Source organism: Coccinella septempunctata, chromosome 3 (assembly GCF_907165205.1).
Source record: "Coccinella septempunctata chromosome 3, icCocSept1.1, whole genome shotgun sequence".
NCBI classification, from domain to species: Eukaryota; Metazoa; Arthropoda; class Insecta; order Coleoptera; family Coccinellidae; genus Coccinella; species Coccinella septempunctata.
Window position 1 is genome coordinate 9,542,683 of NC_058191.1, and position 5,084 is coordinate 9,547,766.

At 36.8% G+C, this 5,084-nt stretch overlaps 1 non-coding gene across 1 annotated transcript; it reads left to right on the forward strand.

Moving 5' to 3' along the window:
* Positions 1 to 2,696: 2,696 nt before the first annotated feature.
* Positions 2,697 to 2,769, forward strand: Trnak-cuu. The gene has a single exon. It is a non-coding gene; the product is annotated as a tRNA-Lys (tRNA).
* The last annotated feature ends 2,315 nt before the right edge of the window (positions 2,770 to 5,084 follow it).

Here is a 5,084-nt window from a genome sequence, read left to right on the forward strand (position 1 = left end):
TGCAATTCTCATTGAGCTCAAAATCTCAATTACAAAACGTATACAGGATGTCCTCATTGAATGATTTCCCTATTTGAAACTAGTCAGAGAATCGAGTTTTTGATCAGATACCTATTATTTGTCACAATTGTGAAATGTTTTGTACAGGGAATATGGCTCATCTTAATCCGATTATGGTGGTGCCTTTGTTATTATTCCTTGGCCATTAATCATTAACTGCTTCAGATGAGTTATAAGTATATTGAGTCAAACATACATTTTTCTGAAATGAAAACATCTCTATGATGTTCAGAATGGGAATTTATACACAAACAAGACGATACTTATTTGAAATTTGCTGTATTATGTTGTGCAGGAACATCTCTTCTACAATCCTCTACAAAGCCAAAGATATCACAATAAGCTATTAAAATCGTTCAAACTCTTGATGTACTATAACGCCGACGTAACAGAGCTAGTAATGAAGGACTAGTTTACAGTGCAATCTAGATACTTGAAACTACAAAGGAATACGCCTAGCAAGTTAATGAGAAACCCTAAAATGCTGAAATAAATGTAAAAACCAACCCAAGACCATATTTTCAATCCTAGGGAGAGCAAAATGAAAAGACAAGAAAATTATTGACTTGATGAAAACTCAATGATCGAACCAACAATTAAATAAAATCAAAGATTAAAAAACAGATATATAGGAAACACCCTCATATACCTAGTACTGAAAGCCGTCTATATTTTGGTCTGTTTGCGACATTTGACAATGAGATGTCGCTGAAAACGTACAGTCAATACCGAAAAACCGTTTACTAATAACTTTCCTTTTTATAATTGAATCGGACAGTTGAAGAACAGTACAGAGTGGGCAAAATTCTTTGTCTACTGAAGGGATCTCAGGACCATAGCAGCTAGAAGAAAACGGACGACACATTCTTGAGCTCTTTTTTCTTGACTAATCCAAAACTGAAAACAGATCCAGTTTAACGTTAATAGATTTTGAGTTATGAACGAAAATTGAGAAATTGTCATTTTCAGTGGAGCTGAATAACTCGCTTATTTGAACTCGTATTCGAAATCCGTTTTTACATCCTACAGCCACTTTTTATGAGGAATTCGAATATGATATTGATAAATTTTTTGATCCAGTCATTTTCGAGATACGACAGGGATTTCTGATTTTTCAAATATAAACTATAGTTGAAAGTTCTTCCATCTTGCTGCAATTTTTTTGATATTTAAAAAATGTATGATATGTCGCTTTTCACATTAATAGAATAACATAAAAAAAGTCAATACTTTTTCCTGCTTTTCGATTAACTGTTGAATTTTCAGTAGGCTGACCATAGCGGCCGTTGAAAATAATGCATTATGGTTCGTGAACTCCACATAATTCTATGTGGAGTCAACCAGCCTTCTTTGATGAGAATCACCGACAGTCAAATAATTATTTCTTTCATATATTGATATCGAGATCGGTATCCTTAAGAGAGTAGAAGACTAGAACTCTAATTATTTAAGAAGAAAATTTATTCAATTATCGGTTTTTCTATTCATGAAAGAAACTCAAAGAATCAGTAATTTAAAAAAAAGATAATAAACTATAATTTTAATAATAAGGATAAATTCAGATGCATACCACCCGACGATATGAATATCGACAAGTGTTACGATCTGAATTGAGCTAGCCAATTTGCCATCGTCAAGGCCCCAAATGGAGTACGTTCCACCGAAGAAAAGCAGATGCTGACCATGGTTTCGGCCTCATTTGGCCTCATCAGAGCAACATAGCATTTTCTACGGTGGAGAACGTTTGGAATTGATGGAACTTTATTCAATGTTGTCATGTTCTACCGGGTATTATTTACCCAGAGCGCCATCCAACATGAAACGGTATCCGATTCAATCCCCTCCAAATAGAAACCAAGACGAAGACAATAGCATATGTCCCATATTTTCCCTAATTCAGTACGCCGATTCGCCTTTGCGAACGTCGGAATCATGATTATTTCATTCATTATTGTACCGCTGGCATCGTACTCTGCCGCGACCCGAGCGCTTCTCAGACTTCCCAGTTCATCATGCGTCCGACGTTCGCAAAGGCGAACCGGCGTACTGAATTAGGGAAAATATGGGACATATGCTATTGTCTTCGTCTTGGTTTCTATCTGGAGGGGATTGAATCGGATACCGTTTCATGTTGGATGACGCTCTGGGTAAATAATACCCGGTAGAACATGACAACATTGAATAAAGTTCCATCAATTCCAAACGTTCTCCACCGTAGAAAAATGCTATGTTGCTCTGATGAGGCCAAATGAGGCCGAAACCATGGTCAGCATCTGCTTTTCTTCGGTGGAACGTACTCCATTTGGGGCCTTGACGATGGCAAATTGGCTAGCTCAATTCAGATCGTAACACTTGTCGATATTCATATCGTCGGGTGGTATGCATCTGAATTTATCCTTATTATTTTATTCATTGCCTCCCCGTTTAGGCGTGATCATTCTTCATTATAATTATAATGTTTACAAAAATAAGATGATATAAAATAGGTAGGTACATCTATCAACGGTAGTGTTCGAATTGTTAGATGAAGAATGATAATTCGCTTATGATCCCCAACCAACAATAGCAAACATAATATAGGTACCAGCGTCACATACACTAGCAATACAATGTCGTGGTACCAAACCCTAATATAAGCCCGGCTAGCTCAGTCGGTAGAGCATGAGACTCTTAATCTCAGGGTCGTGGGTTCGAGCCCCACGTTGGGCGAATACTTTTTAAGTATTCATATTTTCTAATATGATAATGAAAAATATGACCAAAATGACTGTTACTTTCGAAATTACGTAATAAACAGTACCGACATGAAATGTGCCTAACACTACATGGCGTTGCCGATGTGAGTACTGTTGACTTCTCTCAGGGCGTTTTCCGATCCGTTTCATAATTGTTCATAATTTTGTATTCTAGTTTTGTAAATTTTATTTTTCAATCCGTGATTCCAATCATAGAGGCTCAGGTTCACGAAAGATAATGCATATTATTATCCAACATTCACAACGGTAATGCCACCCTACTTATAATTGAGCAGGAAAAAGGATAAAAAAATAAACCTACCTCCAGTAATTTTCGAGATACGACAGGGATTTCTGGTTTTTCGACTGCAAATCATAGTTGAAATTTCTTTCATCTTGCTGCAATTTTTTTGCTGATTTCAAAAATGTAGCATATATCGCTATTTACCCGAATATAACGTAAGAAAAAAAATCAATATTTTTTCCTGCTTTTCGATTCACTATTGAATTTTCAGTAGGTTGGCGTAACCATAGCGACCGTTGAAAATGCATTATGGTTCGTGAACTCCACATAATCCTATGTGAACTCAATCTTCTACCATAGGAATCTCGAATCATTATTTCTTTTACATATCGATATCGAGATCGATATCCTTCGAAAGAGAGTAAAAGACTATTGTCTGATTATTATTAAAGAAGAAAATTTATTGAATTATCGTTTTTCTATTCATGAAAGAAACTTAAAGAGTCAGTATTATAAATAACATAGGTACGATAGCATACGAATATTCATACTTATACGGAACTGGGCGTTCACATATTTGTGATTGATGGTTATGTATTTTTTAAAGATTATATGTAGCCCTTCCTCGCCTTCGGAGAATTATATAGACATGTACTTAAGTTCTCGGAAGCTCTTTAGGGATTACTTAGCACTAAGCTTTACTATAAAGTGCTCGATGAGCACTCAGCACTGGTTTTCAAAGGTGCTCTGGAGCACACAAAGGCTTTAAGTGCTTTCACATGCACTGAGCACAATGCTTTAGCACAGCTTTAGAACCTTTGGGTGAAACTTGCAGCGCGTCCAATAATGAAAACCGAGAAATCAATATATCTTTTTCTGTATGTCACTAATCCAGAAAAGATTCTGAAATTCCAAACATCTCGAGGGAGTATGTTCAACAAACATCATAAGAATCCAATCAAAAATATTTCTATACACTCGATATCTTTTCTGCCGCCAGAGTGAAATAACGGAAGAGAAATGGCAGTGCCGGAGCTCGCAAAACTGCGATTAGCGGTGTTCGCTCGACTTTTCCCTGTACATATTTTCCTGTGGAACCCTGCAGTGAACGTGAAATTTTCCCGATACTAAATCAATTCTCCTGGAGACTCGCAATCTTCTGAAAAGAAACCAATCTAGGAGATAATAATAACATAAAAGAGGAAAGGTGCAGCCAGTCGGGTCACGTGATCTCGAATCAGAGTAAGGGATGATTATTTGCTCGAAGAGTTGTGTAGTTTTCCAAAGGGCGAGTTAATAAACCCGACCCATCAGCCCTATCTTTAATCATATTATCGCTTTGAAGTTCAACCGGCCAATACGGCTATTATCTCTTTTTTATGTTCATCGACTCATGGGTTTACTATCTTAATAACTGCCCCAGAAAGATTTGACAGATTGAGTTATATACGCTTCAGTTCTTAATCTCGTTACTAATAGCCTGTCGTCTTAGTTCAGAAACGAACCAGTGGCTGGCACCAGTTTAATACACAATTTGTAGCGGGAATAATTCGGAGGATATGTGATTTTTTTCCAGTTATAGAAAGATAGTGGTCAGGAATATCCCAAATACATGAAATTATTTTTCTTGTTCGAATAAACACATCAATCTGGTAGAATAATGACAATATACCCTAACAAAAAATATGACGCAACCCTACCTCCATTTGAAATTTATTTTAGATGCACATTACAAAGTGGTACCTAGTGAAGGGTTCGTAGCTTATGGAGGCAGGTCCGTTTATTCAACCAAAGCAACTGATCTGTTAATCGCGTTTTCGATATTGTAGTACCAAAGCGCTTCAGAGCAAAAACCCGTACAAAGTTTATCACGGAACTTCAATATGCAGACGACTGCGCACTTATCGCTAGCAGCCCACAGGATCTACAGATAATGCTGGACACCTACAGTCCCTGGCCAGTTTATTAGACGCACTGAGAATTTTTTTTATATTTACTGGTATTGCCCGAGGAAAAAGCAGAATATTTGAATTTCATTTCCACAG